This window comes from Melozone crissalis, unplaced genomic scaffold (genome assembly GCF_028551555.1).
Source record: "Melozone crissalis strain CALT ecotype California unplaced genomic scaffold, PUWL_Pcris_2 ptg000034l_1, whole genome shotgun sequence".
NCBI classification, from domain to species: Eukaryota; Metazoa; Chordata; class Aves; order Passeriformes; family Passerellidae; genus Melozone; species Melozone crissalis.
Genome location: NW_026535812.1, coordinates 14,100,974 through 14,114,945, shown reverse-complemented (window position 1 = coordinate 14,114,945; position 13,972 = coordinate 14,100,974). Strand labels below are relative to the sequence as shown.

At 45.2% G+C, this 13,972-nt stretch overlaps 1 protein-coding gene across 2 annotated transcripts in view; it reads right to left on the bottom strand.

Annotated features, from left to right (window-relative positions):
- ATP13A3 (ATPase 13A3) overlaps positions 1 to 8,720 on the bottom strand; it is a 54,947-nt gene extending 46,227 nt beyond the window's left edge. The window contains exons 1-2 of one of the 2 annotated variants that reach the window (XM_054282453.1): positions 8,653 to 8,720; positions 7,424 to 7,477 (exon numbers count right to left, since the gene is read on the bottom strand). The gene's annotated coding sequence lies outside the window, so the exon portion shown is untranslated. Of the gene's footprint in view, positions 1 to 3,915; positions 3,999 to 7,423; positions 7,478 to 8,652 lie in introns of those variants that run through there. The other variant, XM_054282454.1, reaches the window with a different exon arrangement.
- Positions 8,721 to 13,972: the final 5,252 nt, after the last annotated feature.

Genomic DNA, 13,972 nt, shown 5'->3' with positions numbered 1-13,972 from the left:
TGCAAAGAACTCCTGAGTTCACAGAGGATTCATTTTGCCCTTATTCTGACCCTCAATCTATCAGCTTTATGAACATGCACTCTGGTTTCTCCTTGCCTACAGCATTTGGAAAAGCAAACTGCCAAACTACTTTATCTGAATATAAGCAAAATAATCAAAAATGTTTGAAAAAGACTGAAGCTCTAACATATCTCCTTTCTTTGGGACACTTAGAAAGGAATCAATCACCAGTTACTATGATTTTACCATCTTTCAGGCTGATGTTACAGGTACCAAGCTCTTTTTCATAGCTGTATATACTACCACACTTTCAAAATTGAAAAACGCTAGCCTAGCTAAAATCAAGATTAGTAATCAAAGAATGAGGATGTTCTCTGATAGAGGGACACACAGATATAAAACACACTCTTCAGGAATCCAGCAAAGGTAAGATGGGAGGATAGAGCAAAATGCCACACAGATGATTCACCATAAGATATTGTCCCATAAACTCAGCAAACTGTCTGCATATAGCACAATGTCTGCACTACCAAAAATGAGCCTCTAAAATAAGTGACCTTCACAAAAGGTGAACTACTTCCATTAAGCTAGGCCACAAAAAGTATTTTCTGAGAGTGCACACCAAAATATTCTCAATCCAATACACTGTTCTGTTGACAGTACCTCACCAACCAGCAATACTGATGACTACAAGGCTGCACAAGTTCTGCCACCACACCCATCCATGGTACAGACAAGTGTTATCAGACTTCAGCCACACAGACAATTCTGGCATTTAAGATATTATAGTGACATTTATGCCAGCAGAGGATGACAGCAAGCACGAAACTGAGACTACACCTTTGTTCTAAATGCAAGGGGCAGACTGCACTAATTCAAAATACTCTGCTCTGAAATCAGTCCCAAGGACTTCTATGACCTGTTCCAGCAATGGACTTATGTGGAACAGCATCTCCAGCAGAGACAGCCACTATTTCACACACCAGACAGTCACTACTGAAATGACCACAGGGTAAGAACTGGGGTTACAAATGCTACCAGCATGGCAGTGCCAGCTTAAGGCATACAAGTCCTCCATAACACATGCTCAGAATGCAATCATGCCAACAATCTCCCTATTTAAAAAACCTGCATCACTGGGGAAGGGATTTTGCTGGGTAACGGAAAGGGTGGCAGAAGGAAGAGTGCTATAAGGACAGATCCATCCGTACACTACTGAGTAAGGACTCTGTCAGAGTGACAAGACTCTAAGTTATTTTCCATTGTGCTCTCACCCTACAAAAGGCATGCAATTTGTGTAGTAAAATTTGTGTGTTCTTATTTTTGCCTGTTCATTACTGAAGTTATTTCTGCTAGAGAAGACAAGTTCATAAACAAATGCAAATTATATGGCTATCAAAAATTAGAATTTGTAGATGAACTAAGGAAAATTAAGAAGTTAGGAGCACAAGTAGACTTTCAACCTACTCAGACTGCACAACAATGGTTTTCCAAGTGCTCCAGTTCACTCAGACACATTACATCTGCCTCTGCTCCAGACACAAGCCCTCCACCACAGGTTGATCTCACCCAAGCAGTTGAAGGCCATCACAACAGTACAACTGTAACACAGCAGAAGCTGTGTTTCACCATACACTGCTGGCATTTAAAGTCTGGCTGTCTGAACTGGAATCAACACCATTATCCCAAACACAAGTCTTCAATATTGCCAGCATTAAGGCTCAGTGGGCTGCCTCTAGCAATAAAGCATGGCTATGATGCAGGAAAATAATGTCAGGATCCTCTCTCAAAGCACTACTTAAGGTTTTGAGGTCCTCACTAAATGGCTGAACTGAAGACAGGGTTAATCTAAAGAATGCACTCTGCAAGACTGCACATTTAACAGCCCTTTTATGTTTCCATTTGAATTACCAGTTGGTCTGAAAAGAACATTTTGCTGGCTTGTCAGATCTGGAGTACTGGTCTAGTGACAGAGGCACCACTCTCAGGCAGCAGCACCCTCAGCCAAAGGCCACTCAAGCCAGTGGAACAACCCTCTGAATTCACTGCACGTTGGATCCAGCTCTCACAACTTGGTGACAACAGCAGATGTGTTAAGAACCCCCCATGTCTGTATGATAAAAACAGATCCCTGTTTGAGAAACAGAGGTAAGAAAAACTACCCCCACCCCCCAGAGAAAAAAACTCTCTAGCCAACAGTAATAGGGCTTTTCAAGAAATTAACCTGCACCCAAAAGTTAAACAGTTCAGTAAATATTACAGGGTAAAGGTAAAGTCAGGCAGGTAATGCAACTCAACTGTACAATCTCCCCACCAGAGGCCAACCACTATCCCTGTCATTGGCCTTTCAGCTACTGCTGTCTGCTGCTGCACTAAATGCAGCTTCCAGAAAATAAGCTCTTGCTATTGTTGATGTGAAGCACTATAGCAGATCTTAAGGGCAGAGTTCATGAGGGTAACTGTACTTTTCTTCAATGATTTGGAGACATGATATGGCAGCAAAATGCACAGGATTAATTGAAGTGTTTTCACACATTGCAGTTACATTATAAATCAATTGCTGAAATAGAAGGATTATCTGGATCCTTTGTTTTGCCACACAGACTACTGCAGACAATCAAAAGTGATGATAACAGTGCATAAAAACAATTATATATAAAACAGCATGGCTAAACTCACAGCTGGACATTCCACTTTGCAATGGGTCCATCCTCACATAGTGAGGATCCCTGCAGGGTGAATTTACCACAGTATGGGAACTGCAAAGAGATCCTCAAAGCCAAAGGTGGACCTTTTAACTATGGATGAGAAACATTATAAGATCATAACATTATAAGAACACGAACTTGTTCTTCATGCCACAAGTAAAGACTTAAAGTTCTACATTTACTGTGAGAAATGTTGAAAACTTAATTGGTGTTTTCTCTGATGAAAGTTAATCCCACTTCAATGTGCCCATCATGGCCACTGAAAATAGCACTTCCTTCTTACAAATCTTTTAAATACTTGAAATCTCTTACATTCCCCCTAAACTCCTCATCTCTTGCCAAAATAACTTGGATTTTCTTCCACATTTATGAAGTTGCTTTCTCAAACTCTGATTACTCTCATTTCTCTACTCTGAACTCCTTCCAAGTGGTCCAAATTCTTCTTGAATCTTGGCACCCAAAACTGATGCTGTCTGCACAGACTGCACATCAACAGCAAACAAAGCCAATGGAATCAAACTTTACATCTCTCAGACAATACTCCTGTTAAAACATCCCAGTAAGATATTTGCCTTTTCTGCAAAACAGCATGACACTGACTCATGTTCAGCTTGTGATCCAGTACACCCCCAAGTCCCTCTTCTGGTAGGTAACCAGTTATTGTTCACCCTGCATTGCAACAGCTGGCAATTCCTGCCTAAGTGCACTACCTGCATTTGTCCCTACTGAATGTTGTGTGATTTTTTCAGGTTATTTTGAACTCTCATCATGTCCTCCAACACAGTCCCTGAGAATTTAATAAGCACATTTAATCAGCCAGCTGACTAATATTTTCATTAAAGGCCACGACCCAGGACAGAATCCTTCAACATAACTTCTCATTTTAACACAGAATTGTTAATTACAGTTCTCCAGATAGGATCATCTACCCCCAGATCATGCCTCCATTTACTTATGAGGCCATTAAAATGAGGAAAACCTTTTTCAATCAATCAGTTCAGGAGACTAAACCTCCACTGCTTCTGCTGTAGCCACTGAGCCTTCTGCTCTGCAGTAAAAAGGTATCAAGACTCCAGACACAATCACCTTTCCCACAAATCAGTTCATGCTGCTGTATCTTCCAAGCACTTGAAAAGAGAATGTTTGCTTATTAATCTCAACTGATGGAAAAAACTGGGACAAACTGAACTGTCAGACTGTAATTCACCTTCCTCAGCTCTTCTCCTTTGTAACTGTCTGAAGACTCATCCTTTGCCAGCCTTCTAGTACTGCTGAGTAGTCCTAGATAATATTTTTGAGCAGTCTTAAGAATTGTACAGTGAAACTTATCAGGGCCAGCTGACACAGAAACATCCAGTGGAAGAATGCTGTAGTGTAAAATATTACCTTGTCACAAATATTCACAAGATTGAGCACCTGCATGACACTATGTGAAAGACAAGCAAAATAGGCACTAAACCCTTCAGATGTTCTGCAGCTCCTGCAGCCTGGGCTCTCCCCACCAAATCAAGTGAGCATTTCCCAATCTTACTACTACTGAGATACTTTCACAGGTAGCTTGAGACTTTTATGTCTCTTGCTACTTGCCATTCCATTTGCACTGTACCCTTTGTGATATCTGCCCCTACTTGTCTTTTTCAGATGTTCCTCACAATCTGACTCAATTTCACATTCTACAGATATTTTCTTCCTTCATCCCAAGCCAGTTAAGCTGCTTACTCCTAACCCTTCTCATTACTCTGTTCTCCTATCCTTTAAAAGAATCAGCTGTGATTTCACAGCCATTGCCATTTATCACCTTCCATTTTGACATCTTCTAGCTAGAATGAAATCTGAAGGAGCTGCCATTTTTGTTACTGCATGTAGCCTCTAAACTGAAAATATCACTGCCATCTAACTTTGCTAAAGGTCAAAAAAAGAGAGTTGTGTATTTTGATTTTGAAGGATGATCTTTTAGTCTTAAATACCACATAAAAAATCTCAATCCAACTAAAAAGTAATGGACTTGCCACCAGTTCTACTACCACATCCAAAGAGCTGTTTTAAGATGAACAATGCAATGACACAATTCTAATAAAGCAGAACCATTTAAAAAAGGGCCAAATTCTTTCAAATGAAAAACACACAATGAAAAAATGAAAATCCCAAGCCCTGCACAGTGCTCCACGAAGATGGTGCAGAAATTATACATTTTAGAAAAGGAGCTGCAAGACACAGAACTTCAGCTTTCTGTGCAGATCACATCCATAGCTCCTGAACAGAAATTGTGAACACCCATCCTTTTTTTATTTAAGCCTGCTTTTCAGCTACCAAAAATTAAAGTTTACAGTCTTGTTTCAATCAGGAATAAAGGTGTCACATTTGGAGCTATAACACAGCTACAGTTTACTACAAAATGAACTTTTGTTCTCTGCTATGCAGATTATTTAACAAAGGAAGCAGCTTTTTTATGAATGAAAACTATTTTTAGCTCATTGTGTAACAGTGAAAGGGAAACATTTTAGCATTACTGTTATTTAAAACACTTTTTTCAATGTCTTCTTGTAAAATTAGGATTTTTGAACTAGGATTTGTCTTGTATGAACTTTCTCATGCTAATCAAAACCATATCCTAGCACTAGTCAGAATGTTGGCAGGTTTTTTGCCACTGAAAGCCCACAAAAACTACTCATCTGCACAACAGCACCACTCCAGACCCACAGCAGGTTTGACCATAGGAGATGCCAAGCTGTGGAGACCAAAAAAGCCTGCACTTAAATACAAGCTCTTTCTCCAAGGCAGTTCTTGCAGACATTGAAGAGATGAGCCTGAACATGAGCCAGGAATGGCAGAACACTTATGTTCACATTCCATTGATAAGGTTTGGGCACTGAGTAAATTCAATCTAAGGAAACCCTTTTTTTTCTAATTTCCAAAACTCAAGAGCTTTAGAAGATTTAGCTAAAGGACAAGGCAATAAAGGAATGACACATCTTCTCTCCATGCCAGCTGCCATCAGGTTCTGTCCTGGGCTGACTTTATGATGCTGGCATCCATCATGTGTCTACCACACAGACATGAAATAAGGAAGGTGTTACAACCCTGGTCCCTGCTCTGCAGTTGAAGATGCTTAAGCACAGCACTCAATAGAGACATTTATCACAACAGAAGTAATAATTCCTACACCAGACCTGGGACAAGCTAAATCAAAGTAATCCCCTGCTGCAATTTCTGTTGTTTACAGAAATAAAGCAAACGCTGTCTCAATGTTTCCAGAAAAAGGAACAAGGGTGCAATGGTCAAAATGCTTGATGAAAACCTGACCTTTCCATGTCAGCTCCCAGCTCTAGTACTGATTTCCTCTATGACCTGGACACTCCACTTGGACCTGGCTTTAACAATATAAAGGTATTTTACTTCCACAGAATAAATTGAATTTGTCTTCATCTCACAGAAAATCAATGTCCTGTTGGTTGTTTTACACTCCACACAGAAAACAATAGGATAGTACCTCTTTAAGGCAAATGAGAAAATATAATCTTAGGGTTCCATGTCAACACAGAAATTTATTTCCTTCTTTTTAAATAATTTATTAGGAACACAGCAAAATAGCTTGTCAGCTGTGCCATGCCTGTCACATGGCAGAGGAGCAGAAGAGGACTGAATCACAAAGTTTCTCAATCACTCAGACCTCATGATGCAACTTCCCTTCCTGCTAGGCAGCCCCCACGCTCCCCTGGAGGCACTGCAGCTTCCTGACCAGGCAGCTGGGACCTCTCCAGGTTAGGCATGAATTAGTGCCTCCCAATGCCATCAGGTCCTCCACAGACCAGCAACAAATGAAAAACAAATACAGGAACAGATGCCTGATCCTAGAAGACAACTACCAAAACATTAAGTGGGGAGAGCAAAACAAGCTCAGAGTCTAGACAGCACTACAGGAAGGCACCAAGCATGCCTGGAACAGCCCCACTGCTCCTGGGAGCTGTTTGGGAAAGCAGCAGCTGCTGCCCAGCAGCTCTGCTGGAGTCTGCAGAACTGCTCAGACCCCTTTCACTGCTTGCACTCCTTGAGCCACAGACAGCCAGCCTTGGCCAAAACCAGTTAAAAAAATATCTCTCTTGCTCATTTTCTGAAGCACTTTAAAAACTGATAACCTTGGAGCACACCAGTTTCTCACAGCTGGCCTAGGTGCTCACACTGGAACACTCCATGTAGCCAGAAGCCAGTGCTCTTTCCCACAGGTGACTACATCAACAAGAGATGACATTTTTGTTTCACTAAATCATGTTAATGATATGCTTCTTAGAAGTCAGGAGGGTTAGATCAGCACCAATAAATTTCCAAGTCAATTGTACAGGTCAAAGTTTACACAGCATACTTTCTTTAAACTTTGTGAAACTGTACTTGTAATTAACCAGAAAAAGCAGCTAACAAAAGCAGCAGTACATAGCCATGCCAAATACCAAGACAAACATTTCCTCAGTAGATGTCCAATAAAGATACACTGCTGTCACTCATGACACTGATACAGGGACATTAAGTTTATGAGGACCACACTTACAGAATAAGGATCACAACAGAATAAATTTAAATAATGTCAAAAAAACTGTTTCTCACAAGATCATGAAAATCAATATTCTACAGGATGTACTGGTGTACAAAAAGTTAAGACAAGGTAAAAATAGGAATTCTTTCAAACATGATGGAACTGATGGCTGAAAAATATTGCTAACCTGTCTGAAGAGCCAGTGTGTGGACAAATCTCCTACATACAACAGCTGAGTCACCTACAACAGAAAAAAAAACCAGTTAGAGTAATGAATAGACTAAATGAAACATAATCTTGATTGCCCCTGCTAAGAAAACACCATACAATTGCAGTGAGTGCAAACTGCAAAGAAAACACATTAACGAATTCTAACCCAGCAACCTCAGAGGAGGAAGCAGCCAGCCAGCGTGGCCAGACAACTATCAGCACTCATGTTAGCACAGTTGAGAGTTAACATCTCCCACTGCTGGAGGCTATGCTACCTCAGCTCCCTGAAGGGCTCCAAAAGTCTCTTCCAACTGCAGCACCTGCAGGGATACACTGATCCCAGCAGGCAAGCCAGAGCACTGATGGTAGCAGAAGGCTTTCAGAGCCAGTGCTGTGCATACTCAAGTTAATCTTCACCTTCAGTATCAATTCTGTGAAGGTTCTCAGTGTTTAATTCACCTAGCAGCTGTTTATCCCTGCACAGGCACAAACAGGCCTGCCCTCAGGGATGGCGCAGTGGCTGTCAGAGGTGCTGGCAGTGCGGGATCCCCGGCTGCTCGGCTCAGCTGAGGGACCGTGCTCTGGAACCTCTGGCAGCAGCAGCAGCAGCAGCATGCACTGACTCATGTGCTGAAAAAAGGATGAGACGCACTGAGTCCTCATCTCGAGCTGCGAAAGTTTCTCTTTGGTACTCGACCAGCAGCACTCGCCACCGACCCCGCCACTGCAGAACACGCTGACGTGTGCGCGGCGGCGGAACGCGCGCTCTTGGGGAACCGGGGCCGCCGGCAGAGCCGCGGGCCGGGCTGAAAGAACGGACGGAGCGGCACGGGAGAGCTGCCCGAGGGGCCCCGACAGCCCGGGCTGGCCCCTGGGCAAGGCGGGGGGGCGGCCTGGCCTCCGGGCCGGCGCCGCACGTGTCCGGACACCGGCGGCCGCCACACGCCGGGCCCCGCGCTCCTGGCCACGCGCGCCCCGGCCCCGGGCCCCGCTCCACGGCACCGGCCCCGCCACAACCCCCGCGTCCGCGCCGGGCCGCCCCGCGGGGACTGCCGCGGCAGGAGCAGCGGCCGGCGCGGCTGAAGGACGCTACGGGCGGCCGTGCCGCGCCCGGCACGGCGGAGATTGCGGGCGTCACTGGAGGCCCGCGGACCCTCCCTCACCTGCCGGGCCGTGCCGTGCCCGCGGTCCCGCGGCCCCACTCACCGGCGGCCTCAGCGCAGCCCCATCGCCGGCGGGGCGGGCGCGGGACCGGCGCGGGACCGGCGCTCCCCCCCCACCCCGCCCGCCGCGCGCGGCTGCCTCGCGAGGCGCGAGCGGATCGGCCGCCAACCGGCTGCACGCGCCGGGCGCGCTGAGCGGGGCGGGGCGGGGCGGGCGCGGAAGTGACGGCGGCGCGGCACGCGCCAGCGCCGCTCGGCGCCGGAAGAGAGGGTGTCGCGCGGGGCCGGGGGGCGGGGCCGGAGGGGGCGGGGCCTCGGTGGGAGGGGCGGGGCAGTGGGCGGGGCAAGGGAGCACGTGGGGAGACGGGTGCGGGGACGTGGATATGGGGACATGGATATGGGGGGACATGGATGTGGGACATGGATATGGGGGACATGGATGTGTGGGGACATGGATGTGGGACATGGATATGGGGGTACATGGCTGTGCAGGGCTCTGTGGGGCAGGACAAGGGGTCCCCTTGGGACAGGGGTGGCAGTGGGGGCTGGCGCTGCCCCTAAAACTTAGACAGCAAACGTCTCCATGGACCTCCTCTCAGGTCCAGTCTGCCAGTCACCCTCCAGCGTCCTCATCCATTGCCACAGGACAGGGAACAAGGCCAGGCCAAGAGCTTTGTGGCTGCTGTTGGGGGATTTGGCTCCATCCAGCACTGGTGAACACTGACACCAGCTGAGCAGCTCTGCACGTGTCACTCAGTGTGACCATGGGGTGTGCTGGGCAGAGGTGACAGAGGGTGGGGATCACCTCAGGGGAATCCCTGTAAGGCCTGAGTGCCCACTGAGGGGCCCCATCACAGAGCCCAGCTCAGGTGCTGGACACAAGCCCAGCCCACAGTGGGTCACTCACTCAGCTCTTCCCCTCAGCCTGACCGAAGGGATCAGGGATCTTTCCCATTGTCCCATCTACACCTGCTTTTAATAACCCATCCCTGCTTCTGTCAACTGCTCAATTTTGAAGAGCACTGCAAACCATTTAGAGGATTTGTAAGCCACAATAGGATCGATGCTTATCTTCACATACTATTTTTTCCAGTAGTTCTCCATTGCAGATGAAGGGAGCCATTGACTGTTAAAGCCATTGCATGCAACCCCATCAGTGCCTGAACAGGGGTTACATCCATCTGGCAGAACATCACATCACCCAGCACCACTCTGGGCTTCCTGACAGCTCCAGTGACCCCACAGCTCTGGGGTGAGTCAGCTAGCATGGGAATCCAGCAGGAAATTCTGACTGTGATAGAAAGAAAACACATAGGTTTTTTGTTGGCCTGGTGAGGTGATTCACTCATGTGATCACTGTTTAAGGGAATGAGAGGAAAACAAAATGAGCAAACTGCCCCTTCTGGCAGCCACCCACACATAACGCTGAGCTGCTCTGACTCAAATCAGATGGACGCCTTCCTCTACTCAAAAAAACCCCAAAACATCTATTTTCTGTTAATGTGCTAACTCTGCTGTCAGTTTGATTCTCTGTTGACTGCACACCTCACCACTCTGCCAAGGCTGGTGTCAGCCTGGCCAAGCTTCTGTCCCTGCTCACCCGGGACACACCAGGTACTGGGTTTGTGTAATGACTCAGCAGTTACTTCCCCTGGTTCTCTGGAAATTCAGTGACACAGTATTTACTGAGAAATCAGTACTAAGAGTTTCTGATCTTCTCAGGCAATTATTAAAATACTTTTTGCATGAAAGTTTTAAAGATGGGTATGAACCAGTGGTTTTCATTAACTCTGGTTACATGTGAAAGACCATGTGAAATACCTTCAATATGGTGACACTAATCTGCCAATTTTTTAAACAAAGAACAGAAAAATTACTGCGTAATTTCGGGATTTTTTTTATTTAATTGCAATTTTTGTTGTCCAACATCCAACCTAAATCACTGCTAGAATTTTATTTGTGCCTCAAGAAAATGCCACTGGTGATCAATGGTATTGGCCAACTGACTTACCCTAACTAGTTACCCCTTTTGCAAACTGCTAAACTACTCATTGCTATCAGCTGGCAAAATTCCCATCAATATATGTCTTTATTGTTGCCTAGTCTTCCCTTTTGAGCAAGATGTTTTGTTTTAAAACCAGAAAAGCCTCCTTTGGTGCCACTGAAATGTGCACATTTGAGTTACCTAACAACACATTGATGAAGGACTCCCCCAAGTTCCATTTGGATCACACGGAGGTATTTCCTCAGGTTCACTTTTTCTCATAACCTCTTTTAGCCTTGCAAACTTGCTAGCAGAGTCATAGGACTGTGGGGAGATTGAAGTGGGTACCCTTCTGCCTGGGTGTTGGAAAAACAGAGGTAAAACACTTAGTACAAATAACTTTCCAGGTCATACAGACCTAGAAACTGCCATGATGAGGAGAAGCCAAGGAGATTTTGTTTTTGGATGAAGTACTGACTGGTAAAAGGAGCCTATCATATGACTCAGAGGAAAAATATTATGAAATTATTAGTGTTATTAAACAGAAGCTCTTACTCTATCATTCCCTATTAGTAAAAGGAGTTTAAAGGTTTGCTTTGATATATACATTTCTATGTTCTTCATAAAAATTCCTTTAGTAATTTTCAATTAAAGATTAATTCATCATCACGTTTTTCAACCCATTGTATAGTCTAATGTATTATCTTTATCCCCATTAGAAGGCTTCCTTTAACACCTAATTGCTTTTCTTTTTCAGTCACTGGCAAATTTGAACTCGTTTATTGCTTCACAAACCTCAAACCATGCAGGCTTTTCTTAACTCAGAGATTAATTTTGTGGTTGGCACACTCCCTGCTTTCCAGCTCTCTTGGCATCGCTCTGGTTTGTACTGCTGGAAGTGCCTGGCAGCCTCAGCTCTCCTGCAGCATTCCTGCCTGCAGCTTCCCTAGGGAAGAGAGGGCTCACAGGGCATCACAAGTTATTTCTAGGCAGAAATCACAGCATTCAGTGCTTTTAAAACATCAGATGTTTAACCTGGTAGAAAAAATAAAGTAAATTATGAGAGAAATTACAAGAAAAACAATTTTTCTCCATTCTGTTCACCTTGGAGGGATTGGTTAGCAGGGGGAAATGAGCCAGAGAACACAATCCAGCATTGTCAGTGCTTCTGGAAATGTTATGGCCATTCACAGACAGTGCAATTCCTCCAGACTTTGCTCAGTGGGAGGAGGGAAGCAGCCTGGGGCTGGAGGACAGGAGTGGTGACCCCTGCAGCCTTTCTTATCGGGCTGCCCATGACGATTTTGATTGCATTGTTACACATATTCCACCTGAAACCTTAACTGGGTACAATACCCACTTTTAATAATAAAACTAACAAGTCCTTTACAAGTTTCTGTGACCAGAACATTTCTCACACATGGCATTTCTCAGTTGCTCCCTCCCATCACCTTTCCCCCAGTGTCGAGGGCGTTTGCTGTTTTCCGTGTCTGGCTTTGCCCCACTGAGCTCTGCACTCTCTCCCAGGTGAGGCACAATTGAGCTGAACAATCCTTATTAAGTGTACAGCATTTAGTGAGTCTCAGACTGACTAATCACATTTTATGTGCTTTCGCAGTCTGACTGCACCCACTGTTATCTCTCATCGGTAACTGTAAATCCTGCAGGGCAGAGATCAGCACTGTTACCTGCTGTATATTACCTCGCTGAAAGGGGCCAAGGATTTTATGTGCTTTGGCAATAAACAGAATAAATATCATTATGCCTTAAGAACATTTGTGAAGTTTTTCTCCTTTGCACATGGTTTCTAAATCAGGCAGGACAAAAACCTATCTGGGGATCACATTTGTGTATGAAATCTATCTTGTGCCAAAACTAAGATATCCAAGTAGCAGAGAAAATAAATCAGAACCTACTGTTTATTTATTCAGTCTCTTTAATGTGTATATATTAGCATGTTCCACCCTGCCTTTTCTGGTAGGGCTGTATAAATATGTGCCTTAGCTCAGAGGAGGTTATGGGACCCCACCTCTGCAGTGCAGCAGCAGCCAGCTGGCCACATCTGGTCCCAGATGCTGCAAGCACACCTCTGCTAGCCCTGCACCAACAAGCCCTCCCTGAGCACAGCTGTGGGGCCTCCTGTGGGGCACCTTTGGCCCTGTTTGTTTGATTTTCCTGGCAAGGGTGTTACACAGGGGTAGAATCCCCACAGCCCACTCTCTCTAATCCCCATACATCCTTAGGCAAACAGCAAGAGGCTCATAAGAAAAGGGGCTGAGAAAGGACACGGCTCTGTGCCTTAGCTGTGTGTGTGGACATGACACTCCTCTACTACCTTTATGTGTTTTCTCTGACCTCAGCTGCTTGCAGGCTCTGCCAGCTTAGATTTTCAAGTTCAGTAGGTTGGCAACAGCAGTGACATCCCTCTGGGCTCTCGGACATGGGCATGGGATCTGCATGGGAACACGACTCTTGAACTGAGTGCCAGAGCTCATGAACACAGACAGGTACATGGTAACTCATTAAATAGAGGTTAGCAATTATAGTTTCACTCTTCAAAATGATTCACATGCAGTTGAAAGCCACAAGTCCTTAAAAGTCTCCTTTGAAAGCTCTTAAACTACTCTGGCAAGCCTGAGTTGTTGAACAATTTATCACTTCTCTGCCAGATGAGCTTGTGAAACCACTTTAAGAGGAAATTGTACAAAGTGCCCAAGACTGTCAGAGATGAAGCTTCTTTTCTCTTGTGCCACCCAATCCATTTTCCCCCATTTCCCAGACATCCAGTTCTTCATGGTTTAAAATAGCCTGGCTGGTTATTTCCACTACAATAGCAGCCTATCTAATAAGTTGCATGTCTTCAACAGCAGTCAGAGGCAGAGGAGAATTCATTGTTCCGTTTACTTGAACAAGATCTTAAAAAGTCACTTTCTATAGTAAATGAAAAAAATAATACTGTGCTTTCCTATTCCTCTTGCTAGCCCCATGACTGCCTGAGAAGCAGTAAAGGAGATCACTCCTGTCTCCAGATTACTTCTCAGGTCCTTTGAAGACCATTCCCTCCACAGAATTTACCTTCCACTCTCCTCTCCTGGTTCCCTGCTGCCACAAAGCTGTAACAGAATCACGGTGGAGCTACTTGGCACATCCTTTTTGTTGGTACTTGTCCCTTTCCCTCTCCTTTCTATTTTTAAAATAAGGCAGAGGTCTTTCAGTCAGTGGGACTGCCAGCCTTTGCCTAGCTCACATCATACCCAAGGAAGTGGGATCTGAGTGCTGTTATCTGCTTTCACACCTCCACCACAGCATTTCAGAAAGCTGCTGTGCAGCACATCCCCTGAGGGATTGTCCCCACCCAGGACACCACTTTCCTGATGGC